Source organism: Peromyscus maniculatus, chromosome 4 (genome assembly GCF_049852395.1).
Source record: "Peromyscus maniculatus bairdii isolate BWxNUB_F1_BW_parent chromosome 4, HU_Pman_BW_mat_3.1, whole genome shotgun sequence".
NCBI lineage: Eukaryota > Metazoa > Chordata > Mammalia > Rodentia > Cricetidae > Peromyscus > Peromyscus maniculatus.
In genome coordinates this window covers 28,897,089-28,909,885 of record NC_134855.1, presented here as the reverse complement: position 1 = coordinate 28,909,885, position 12,797 = coordinate 28,897,089, and positions in this window count along the sequence as shown.

Sequence of the window (12,797 nt, the reverse complement as noted above, 5' to 3'; positions counted from 1 at the left end):
CACAGATGGAATCTTGAAAAGTTGGCAGATACTACCCCTCTCCTGGTACTCACCTCCAATGATTATACCTCATGATCTGCTCCATGGATTCAGAGAGGGTCTTTCCTGTGCTCAGATCAAAACAGGGCAACTAAGTATTTTGATCTCTGTGTGCATCTGATTGCAAACTGTGTATATAATCTCATACTTTATAAATATAATGATCTTGTAATAGACCTGCTGAGCGTAAGTGGGCAGCTTAATGCGCACAGTCTTGGGATCTTCATGTTAATTACTTTGGCTCTCAAACTGTGTGTAGTGGAGAAAGAACTAGAGAGATGTTAGAATCTTGCCCCTACAACTTACCAGGAGGATGTCAACAGTCACTTAGCCTCTTACAGTGTCAGTTTGCTTATCTGCAAAATGAGGATTAAATATTTACTTCAGAGTTGCCTTTGTGACTTAATGAGATATAAAGAACTTGGAAAACTACTTACTTGGTGTTAAGCACATAATAAGCCCAGAATAAGTGCTAATTAATTTCAAATTTGATCCAGAAAGAAAATGCATGTGAAGAATCAGATTATACTTTGACAGCTGAAGGTGAGACTGAGACTGTCCCCCGCCACACACACACACACACACACACACACCTGCACTGGTGCTGGCAGCTTTTGCTGTGAAGTGGGATGTGAAGATTCTAGGCTGTCTCTTAACACTTTAAGAAACATTCCCTTTAATTTGACACAGTCAAGTGTCCCCTGGCAAAAGTAATCGATTGCCCAGCTAACATGCAAAGAGGAATTTGGTTTTCCCCACAACAAATTTATACCCACTTCCTGTAATTAGCTAAGTTAAAAACTGGGACAGACAAGTAGCAGGAGAAAGTGCTGAAAGTTGAAGTGGAGAGTACAGAGCAGCTCAACCCAAGAGCAAGAAAGATAGACAAAAGCATCAGCTTGCTTATCTTTCTCACTCATGGACCATGTGAGCCTCTGTTGCAACACTTGCAAGCTGCATGCAACAGTTCCACAGTCAGTGAGGCTTGTTTAAGGTATGATGGCATCTCAGAATTTAGTAACTCAGGAGTGCCAATGTACTGGCATCTGTACTGTGCCCAAAGCTGCTCCCTGAAGTGGTACAGGCTTTGCCAGACATCATCAGTTTGTAAGTCAGAATTGTATGGGCTTCATAACCTTGATTTAAAATGATGATAAATGGGCCTGTGTATGCCATAGCAAGGAAGGAAAGTGTAGAAAATCAATTATCTTAGAGGATACATTAACCCATTTCCAGGAAGAGCAGGAAACAGTGTAAACAGAATTCATAAAGCTGAATCATGGGCATCACTGACTTTGTACACCACGAAGTGTCCACTCAGATCCTCTAAAACATCCCTTTCATATCCTCGTTTTTCTGATACAAAAGGTCTAAACATGCAAAACATAAGTGAGTTTTATTTCTCTTAATTAGACACCAGGATTGCCACATGTATTCTAACTAATCAGAGTAGAAATAATCTGCATGTGGGGGTATGTGTGTGTGTGTGTGTGTGATGTGTGTATATATGTGTATGCAGCTATGTGTACTGGTGGGAGCTATCCCCAGTAGTGAATGGGTCCTGCAGAGGGTGTAAAGAGTCAGCAGGAGAAGGAAGTGAGCCAGGCCATGGTGGTCAGGAGAATCCTGCAGCCTGACTGACTAGCAGTCAGAGTGTTTCTTTATTTATACAGAATTTAGTTAGCAGGGATACATTCATGATGTTCTAAAACATAGATCATATCATTTTTGGTTTTGGACATGTGTTTCACTTTCTTTTGCTCATCTTTTAGTCATCATTAATAAACTATGACAGAACAGAGTTATCATTTCCAATCATTTGCCCTCAAGTTTTGACATCATTAATAAACAGAGTTATCATTGTTACCCATAACCCCCATAACCCAATTTTTGAGAATCTAGAGGCATATGACAGCCTGTGCTTAGGCTGGTTTTTTTGATTATTTCAAGGACATTAGACCAAAACAAAATTTTCAACCACCGTGGGCATTTTGCCTTGTCTCACGCAATGTATTACTAACTCTTAGTGGTCAGAGTGCCCAGGAAAAATCCTCAGGCTAAAGCTGTAGTAATTACAATCAATGTTAACATTTATATCCTTAAAGAATTTGTCTGTATGTCTAATCCTGGCATTCTGTTGTTCCTTGGCCATATGACATTATAGTGGCTCTACGTGAGCTAACTTTTAAGAGAGGAAGGTCCTAACACCTCATACTTTCATTATCTTTCCACTCCACACTTTGCTCATCAATATGTCTCTATGTAGGGCAGAGTTGTATGCCATATAATTGTCTGAGTGTACAGTGGGAAGAGGCTTGTCATCTGAACTGTGGCCAACTCCTCTAGCCCACCAGATCTTGTTGACCTTTTTAATTTTACTTTGTTTTGAATATCTTGTTCTAGTGTAAGTACAGGGACAGATGTTTCAAGAATGTCTCATAGCCTCATGAAGAGACCTCTGGCTTCTTTATGTGTCACAACCTCCAGGACATAAGGAAGGCCTTCAAGTAGATAAGGATATCTCCCTCAAAGTGTGTGTGGGGGCGTAGTATGTTCAGGACTTTCCTGGATAAGCTTAGAAGCAGCATTCCTGGGAGAAGGCATAAATGAATCATAAGGAATTTTTCATCAACCCAACACCCCCAAATTATACAAATATTAAAAGTGCCCCAAGAATGTAACAGGTGGAGATGAAAACCAAAGGTGGCCTGGCAGCCATCATGTGGCTCAGCTCTGCTGGATCTTTGTCAAGCAGCTGTGCTGGCTTCATGACTTCTGCCATTCCATTCAGACATGGCTGTGCCAGCGTACCAGGCTTTTTCTTTTGGGCCACCAACCAGCTCCCAAATCACAACATAGAGAATTAATATTAATTATTAATGCTCATTAGGCTCATTTCTGGCTAGCTCTTTTAACTTAAATTAACCTGTTTATCTATCTTTTGTTTCAGGGCTTTTTATTCTTTTCTTCTGTATATCCTACTTTCACTGTTTCTTGTGTCTGGCTCGCTGGTGGCTGTGGTGATATTGTGTTCCCCAAAATATTGTGCACCCTAATAAATTTATCTGGGGTCAGAGAACCAAACAGCCACTAGACAGACATAGAGGCCAGAAAATGGTGGCATTCACACCTTTAATCCTAGCCTTCTAGAGGCAGAGATGAAAGCCACACTGGAAACAACCAGGCATGGTGACTCACGCCTTTAATCCCGCGAAATGAGCCTTTCATCCCAGGAAGTGATGGCAGAAAGCAGAAAGGTATATAAGGCATGAAAACCAGGAACTAGCTGGTTAAGTTTTCAGGCTTTCAAGAAGCAGTTCAGCTGAGATCCATTCGGATGAGGACTCAGAATCTTCCAGTCTGAGGAAACAAGATCACCTGAGGAACTGTTGAGGTGAGGAAGCCGTGGCTTGTTCTGCTTCTCTGATCTTCCAGTGTTCACCCCAATACTGAGCTCCAGGTTTGATTTTATTAAAAAGAACTTTTAAGATTCACGCTAAAGGTGGCTGCCTGCCTTCTAGCCCCAGGCATGTCCCCTTCTTTCTCTTCATTCTCTTCTTTCTTTTTTTTCCTCTTTCCTCATTTCTCTTGAGCCTAGATTTCTCTTCCTATTTATTCTCTCTGCCCACCAGCCCCACCTATCCTTTTATGCTTATGTATTGGCCATTCAGCTCTTTATTACACCAATCAGGTGTCTTAGGCAGGCAAGGTGAAACAAATGTAACACATCTTTACATGATTAAATAATTCAACATAAACAAATGTAACATACCTTCATGAATCAGGGACAATGGGGGTCCAGCCCCTTGATAGTCCCCTTCCAGGGTCTGGGAAGAATCTACAACCAGCCATCTAGTTCTGTTCTCTTGTCTCTTCTCTGTCTCATCTTCAAATTCTCTCTTCAAAAAAACCTACTCTCTTTTCTTCTACCTCTCAGTTCTCCATATTCTCTCAGTTTTCTCTAAGTCTCTCAGGAATCCAGTTATAAATCCAAGCAATAGCAATTTTCTCACAGAGCAAGGTCACCAGGCTTGAATTCTTACAGGGTCATAAAGGCAAGTAAGAACTGTCCTCAGGCAGTGAGCACCAGGCTTTCTTTTACAACCCAAAAGGGGAGTGGTAAAAGAGGAGGTCAATAGAGAGCTAAGGATCGGTTAGTATATCAAGAAGGGAATTTATGTGCTCAATCTACATTCTTAGAAGTGGTTAGGTAAGAAATTAGGAGTCTATTAGTAAGGCAGAAAGGAAGGAGGGTCTCACCCTAAATTGCACAAGAAATAAAACTATCCTCTTGCCTTAGGAGACAGGTGTTGTTTTATTTGGCCTTGGATGCTTAAGAGAATACAGAGGTATCTCTGATAAGGCACTTTCATCCCTATAGGGATGGTCCTGGCTGGGATGCTGCCAATGATGATAATTACAGGAAGGCCTGAACTGGGGTTCTGGCTGTGCATAGCTGTCAGCCTAGAAGGTTATCTGAATATTACTTTAGTAGGGAGGAAATGGTGCCCAATAAATGATGGAAAAGCTACACTAGCATACAAGAAACTCATAGCAGGAAACAGCTGATAATCAAACACCAAGCTTGACCTCTGGAAGGCCCTCAGCTTCTTCCAGGTATTAGCTTTGTCATAATCAGCTGAAATCCTACTTTATATATTTTTGCAGCTTTTAGCATTTATGCAGATAAAGTAATATTCCACAGCATAAACAAATGTAACACATCTTTGCCCAGTTAAAATAATATTCCACAACAGGTATGTGTATGCATACAGAGGCCAGATGAAGACACTGGGCATTCTGCTCTTTCACTCTGTGCCTTCATCCCTTGAGGTAGGTCCTTTCACTGGGACTGAAGTTAGGTTGGTGGCCAGCAAGTCTCAATAATTCTCCTGTCTCTGTCCCCTAACAATGCTGTGGTTACTGGTCCAAGCAGCCACACACAGCTTTGTACATTGGTGCTGGGATTCAAACCAGGATCCTCAGGCTTGCACAGCATGTGCTATTACCTACTGAGCCATCTCTCCAGCCTGGAAAATCTTATAATACATGGAATATTAGGTAAAGTACTTGGGCAAAATTAAATTAAAGGCTACTTTGGTATTGCCTAACAAAGCTGAAAAGCAAGCTTTAAAAGGAGCAGTTGTTTTCCAATAATAACACATCAATGTTCCAGAGCAGAGTTTGATTTATGAAAATTAAGGAATAAAAGAAAAATGTATAATGTTTTATATACAGTAAAAATTTCCAGATCATGCAAAGCAATAGGAAAATATCAATAGCATGAGGAGCACTACCCACCCATAGACACTGACGAAGAAATGGCAGACAATAAAACTAGAAAAGTACTATATTAAAGTATTTGCTGCCGGGCGGTGGTGGCGCACGCCTTTAATCCCAGCACTCGGGAGGCAGAGGCAGGTGGATCTCTGTGAGTTCGAGGCCAGCCTGGTCTACCAAGTGAGTTCCAGGAAAGGCGCAAAGCTACACAAAGAAACCCTGTCTCGAAAAACCAAAAAAAAAATAAATAAAAAAAAAAATAAAGTATTTGTTGTGATGTCATTCTGTCTGCTGATTGAAGGCTTGGTTCTCCTTACTCGTCACCTCCTCCCTTCCTCTCTAGACATTGTTGAAAGGGATCCAGTTGTAACAATGAGAGACATCAGGATTTTCCAATATCACGTAGCAATCCCCGCAGGCCTGCCTACATGAAAAAAAAAAAAAAAAAAAAAAAAGAAGCCACCAAACCAATATTCTGGCGTAAAGAGAACAAAGCCATGGGCTGGCTGAACACACTTTGACCCGTGACTGTTGAATGTATCAATCCAGCGCCTTCGCCTCACTGCTCTCTGTGAGAATCTTGAGTTCTCAGAGCCTTGCATGCTCTGGCAGCTTCATGGCAGCTTGAACTCTTCAGGAAGACACTCTCCTCCCTCAGATCAAAGCCCCCACCATTAAGATTACATCGGAATTTACAGCAGTACATTTCTCCTTTCATGCAGTTGAGGAGAGTGTCACTATCCCTCTTTAAAAGATGATTTAATCCTTCAAGACTTCATGCTTTTTACTGGACATTTTATGGAAATTTTTGAAGAGCTTCAATGAATTCCATAAAAAAAAAGAAACTTAAATTGAAAGGAATTCCTTCCTCCTAAAGTGGTTCCATAATATTTATTTGATTCCCACATCAATTAGCCTCCGAGTCCCTCTTTGTAAGAGACGGTTTGGTTGGGTGTCTTATGTGGCTTTCCTTCATGCAATATTATAACAATGGGCTGACGGCTCCCAAATCCCTGAACTTCTTTAACATTCAGAGTTGTCCTCACCAAGCAGAGCTGAAGGTCTGGATGCTGCTGTGTCTACTTGTCTTTAGTTCTTGGCATTTGTCGTATAGAAAGTCTGGTCTGGGTAGTTTCTAACAACACACTGTTATTTGGACTTAACTAACTGGGGATGAAGATGTTTCAGAACTATCATCACAGTGGGGCTTTTAAGTAAAAGAATTTAATTGATTGCAAAGGACACACACACACACACACACACACACACACACACACACACACACCAGTGAAGGGAAAGCCCCCATCTCAGAAAAGCTTGGAATTTCCCCATAATCTAGAAAGCAAAGAAATCCCTCATCTGTCATGTGACCGACAGGCTGAGATCACGAGTTGAGGGGTCAGAGTTGCAGTGTGGGACTCCAGTCTGTAGCAGCTGCTTCTTGGCTCCTCTCCCAGCAGCTTCAGCACTAAGACTAATGGCTAAGAAAACTCCAGGGGGTCAGCAAGTAAAAGCTTATAAAGGGACTAAATCTGAATTCAGACCAAACGAAGGGAAGAAGTCTTCCCATGGAAGACATTAAGTCAGATCTTCAAAGAAACTCTGCATGTACTCTGCATTTCTATCCCCTCTTGGTCACAACTAGCCATCTCACGGGCAGAAAAAGAGAAGTGTTGAAAGTGCTAAAAAAAAAAAAAAAAAGCCACCTGAAATATTTCAACAGCCCATGGGTCCTGGGTAACTTGGTAACACAATGACCAAACAGATGACGCAGGACCATATTATAGATTCGGAAAGCATAATGCATCGCAGAAGCAGAAACAAGGCTCCCATAACCACAGCAGGGGGTGTTACTCATACCATGCACACCTCCTCTCATATTTTGTCAGTGCCGAAATGGGCCCAACACAGGAAGGAGACATAGATGCTTCTAGCAGCTTTGTTCACAGTAGCCCCAACCAATGCTCCTGATCTTCAACAGGTGGATGGATACACAAATTGTGATTAAAAAATAGAATGTTGCTGCCTAAAAGGGAAAAGAGAGTAAGAAAAGACGTAAAAGCTCTGTGGATACAGTGGCAGGGCAAGTGGTAAATTGACGTACTTGGTAAAACCAGCCAGACACAAAGGGTGTAAATGATATGCTATTTACATGAATGTTTATGAAGGAAAATAAAAGCTGCACTGAGAGAAAGCAAACCGGTGAGGCAAGGAGCCCGGAGAGGATGCAGCTGTCAAGTGTAAAAGATGTGAGCATGTCTTGGAATGGTGGAGATGTGCTACATATTGATTGGTGGAGGGTATTCAAATGCGCAGACTTTTCAAACTCACTTAACTTCACATTTCAAATGAGGATTTCATTTTGTTGTATGAGAGTCTGCTTCAATAAAATAGATTTTTTAATGGACTGCATTTATTTAACTAGGAAGGAAGACTACTATTTAAATATTTCTTTGATAGCCCATTCAAAAAATCAATTAGAATGGATTAAAAACATGAAAAAAAATTTGGCTATGTAAAGTCACTGGTGTTTGAGGGGCCCTCCTCTTTCCAAGGCCTAAGGTAGGTTAGTGGTTCTTTTGTAAAACAGGATGGAAGAGCCAGAACTTACAGAGGTAGGGAGCAGGCAGGGTCCAGTTTTCATTTTGTGACCCATGACATGAGTAAGCAATAGTTACGTGTTGCATATGAGTCAGTGTCTCCATCTGCTTTTCTCAAACTGTGACAAATACTCAGTAAAACTGAAAACAGTCCCACATCCCATCTCAGATGGATAGGTGAAAACAAATGCATCTGTGCAGCCATGGCAACTCTGTTGATCCTGCATCCATGCCCTGCACTTTACCACATATTTTACATCTACTGACCTTTCTAGTGTGCTCAACAACCATCAGAGGTGGGTTTGATATTAGCACCATTTTTACATATGTAGGAACTTCACTGTAGAGAGTGGGGTGAAATAACTATCCTGGAGTTGTACAGACAGCAATTGGTGAAAAGATTGAAACTCGGGTCCCCACTTCGGACATTTAATTTGATTTTTATAGTTCTGTTTTTGTGGAAAGGTTGTTTTGTTTGTTTTGGGTTGCTGTTATTGTTTTTGAAACAGAGTCTCTCTATTTAACCTAAAATGTACTTGAAATGACTCTAGGACCCAGTATGCTTCAAACTCAAAACCCTCCTGCATCAGCCTGCTTAGTCCTGTGGACAAGCCTCCGACCTACCATTCAAGCTAGTACGACGTGTCTTCTTTGTTTGCTGGGTTTTTAATGCATTTGTTGTGTTTTTTGAGGCATGGTCCCATACATCCAAGGCTAGCCTCAATATGCTACATAGCTGAGGATGACCTTGAATTTCTGATATCCTTCTGGCTCTACTTCTCAAATTCTGAGATTATGGATGCGTTCACCATTGTACCTGCTCTAATATGTCTGTCTTTCTATAATTGTGTGCTAAAGTGCCAAACTTAGGACTAGCATGTAAGTCTTATAAGAAAGGTGGTTTGGTGTCAATAAAATTAATAGAAATCAGTCTATGGGGACCATTTTTGTGTGATATTCAGGGAGTACTGAATAGAGATACATTCTAAGTGAGGTCAATGTTTCCTTCTTTCCTTATAATAATTACATGATAATCAAGTGTGTAGCTCACATAGTTTGCTAAATACAGTGTTTTCCTACTCCAATTATCACAACATCTATTTGCATATGAAAATCCATTTGAAACAGAGAAATGGATTTTGAAAGCTCAAATAAATGACTAAGTCAAGCAGAGCTCAGAAGCTAGACAAATTCTGTCCAATTCTAAAGCCTCAAATTACTAACCTGTGAATATTTAACAACATCAAGTGACTCACTCTTTGGCAAACTGTGACCTGATATGGAAACAACTCTAAGAGGACCGTGATAAAGGGAGAGGGTGGTAGGTAGCTAGAGCTGAGGCCACTATTTAAAGCTTTTGGTTTTTCTTCAAAGAAAAATCCATGAAAAAAATTATGTTTCACTTGTTTGAGTGAATTCTCAATGACTTGATTATTTTGGAAATATTAACACTATGAACCCTATTATTCCAGAAACTTAGTTACCTGAAAATTCAATAGAAATACCTAAAATCATGCAATCCATTACTGAGGATCCACTGCCAAGATGACTCTTCTGAAAATGAAGGGATAAAGGCACATATTTCGACCTTATTAGTGGCCATTATTATAGAGGATCATATATATGACAATGAGGCTCTACTGTAAATATTAAGTGAAAGCAATAACTTCATTTGAATTTACAACTGAATTCAAGGCAAACTTTAATCATAGGCTCCCTTATTACCCTTACTTATGATATATCAAGATACTTATGATACTTACTTATGATATCAAGAAAACTTCTCCACCACAATATCTCTTACACCACTAATCTGCTTCTAAATGGAGACAGCCTTTGTTTTCTAGTGATTAGATGAAGTCCACTTGGACAATCTAAGATCCTCTCCCTATGTTCAGCTCTAAGACCTTGGTGATATCAGCATAGTTCCTTCATAAAAGAACTCAAATGACCATTGAGTGAATATTCATGGTGTGGGGATCTTGGGGTAACTGCTTTAGAATTCTATCACAATCATACATATAGTCACTGGGGGAAACTGAAAAAATTAATACACTACCTTTTTTTTTGCAACTTCTTGTGAATATATACTTATCTTAAAATAAAAAGGATTTGAAGGCACAAAAGAAAAAAGTTATAAATGTATTTTTTATCAAAATGTTTTCTACCAGAAGACTAAGAGAGTCTAAGGAAGATCTTCAGGTGAAAGATAAATCGTTGCAGTAGGAGGCATGGAATTTGAGGAAATAAAGAATCTTGAATGGATAAATATGTGAGACAAATCAAAGCTGACCTTGACTTCATAACACAATAAAAATGACATTTTGGACTTAAAATACATAGAGAATTAAAATGCACATCAAGAGTGAAATAAAAAGAAGGAAGAGAGTGACTGGAGTTGGATGTATTCAGATCCTTGCATGGTTGGGAAGTTTAAAAACACTCAGTTACAGGTGACTGGCCAACGCCAAGTATGGGTATTAAAATTTCGAGTGTAATTATTAAAAATGAGAGTATATGTGATTAGCAATCAATAGAGTGAAAGAAATAGAAAACCAATAAAAGGAATTGAGGAGAAAGACTAAATCTAGAATGATTCTCAAGGTGCAGTACCAACAAAGCTGAAGCGCATCGAATACATTTAACATGAGCATGCTAAGTCGTCTGATTAAACACAGACTGTAAGAATGAACCAGAAAACCTATATGCTGATTAGACGACACACACACAAAAAGTAAAAACAGTGTGGCTGTGTTAATATGGTTAAAAATGGGCGAAGACGGGGAACAGTGACTAAGGGCTGGAGAGATGGCTCATCAATTCAGAGCACTTGCTGCTCTTCCAGAGGATCTGAGTTCTGTTCCCAGCACCTGAGTCAAGAGACTCACAACTGCCTGTCACGCCAGTTCCAAGGGATCCAAAGCCCTCTTCTCTCCCCATTAGGTATCTTAACACAGTGGCATCCTCTTACACAGACATATGCACATACATAGAAATAAAGTTCTTTTCAAAAAGAGAATGGTGCTCACAGGATACATGTTTTGATAATCAAAATAACAACTTTTCCTGAAACTATAGTCATCCTTTTATGTTTTGCTTTTGTTTATTATGTTTTTTTTTTTGGGGGGGGGGTTGGTTGGTTATTTTTGTTTTTTGTTTTTGTTTTGAGACAAAACCTCATTCTGTAGCCTAAGCTGACCTAAATGCTGCTTTGGTCTCCCATGTATAGGACAGAATCATTCTTAATACTTAGTGTTCTGACCTTTTCCATGGGAGTCTATTTCTATTTGTTCCATTTAGAAAAGGCCACAATAGATTTTAAAAAAAATCTATCCGAGTACAGCCTGATGAATCCATTAGTGAGCTGGAATTAGTTATAGGAGCATGGGGTTACTTATAGGTAGAGCTGACAATATCAATTACTTACTGGCTAACTGACTACTTCAGTTGATGAATTTGATCTAATTGACATGTGAATGCACAGATGTAAAGAATAAACATTTTTTGATGAAGCATTTACCAAGATTGTTAAGTTTAACAAACTGGGCATGCAGAAATTCCTGTAATCCTACAACTGGGAGGCTGAGGCAGCTCAAGGCCAACCAAGGATACAGAAGGAGGGAGTTGGAGGCCAACCTCCACTGTATATGAAGACACTGTCTCAGTTAGAAAGTAATGTCAGTCTTTGTATATGAATGCTTCTGCTGGTCTTCAGAAATTGGAAAGGAGTGGCACCCTGCAGAGAGGCGTTCTCTTATCCCAGGTGAAATCGATTTCAAAAGGTAACTAGAAAATGAGCAAATGTTTGAAAACCAAATATTCCATTTTGAAAGAACCCACGAGTCAAAGAAAATATTCTACTAAGAATTAGAAAGTACTTTTGAAGTGAAAGACACCAAATCAGAGCACATCAGACTCCACAGGGTACAGTACAAACTTGAGGCTGTGGGGAAATCTAAGCTTCATGGGTAAGTGCTCATCCGGAAAGAGGTAAAGCCAGAGACCCAGTTGACTATCTGAGGCAGTTACAAACAGCCAGGCCAACGTTGCCCCTTCTCCATCGGTAAGTGTTTCAAACTCTTCAGATTTTAAAAGACTTTTCCAAATCCATGTATCTGCCAAAGAGGTGTTGCTATTGGATTTAGAACAACAGAGTTTCCTGTAGGAATTCACCTTAGGCAATCAGAGGGTTTAATCAAAACTTCCAATTGTTTGGGAGATTCATGGTGCTGCCCTGTGAACTCATTGTAGCATTTTTCTCTTAAAGGGCCTTCAAATGCACATATTTTTGTATCTCAGAAAGCTATTTGTAAATATTAATACAGGATGATGAGAGCAATATAAATGCAAAAATGTATGTTTTTTTCAAACCATTTACAATGTTCAGAATAAAGGAAAGATGAGAAAAACTAAAAAGTGAACTGAACCACAAAATTGGAGTTTTTTTTCTTCCTGATTTCATTTTTAAAACAACCTAGACTCTATGGAATAACGATAAGGGTGGATATGGGATTGGTGTCCCAACACAATGATAGTCATTCTAAACATACAGTAAATGCTGAAGAGCCAAAGGAAGTTCTTAAGCAGAACAAGCAACTGCTTTTCCTCAAGTTCACACAAACGATCGATAGTGGATATCCAATCTAATACAATCCCTGTGAACAAACTGCTCATTCTCCCCTCACCAATTTGCCCACTCTGCTGTCTGTCAACCAGTGTGAGGTGCAACAGCCACCATGTCCAGCGGTGAGCACTCTCTGAACTCTAGTCGCAAGAAGCCAAGGAACAGAATATTCTGTGAGCATCTAATTTAGGGGACAACTCTGGGGAGACAGGAGCCCCTCCTTTAGAAAACCTTTCCTGGCCTACAATCTGGAC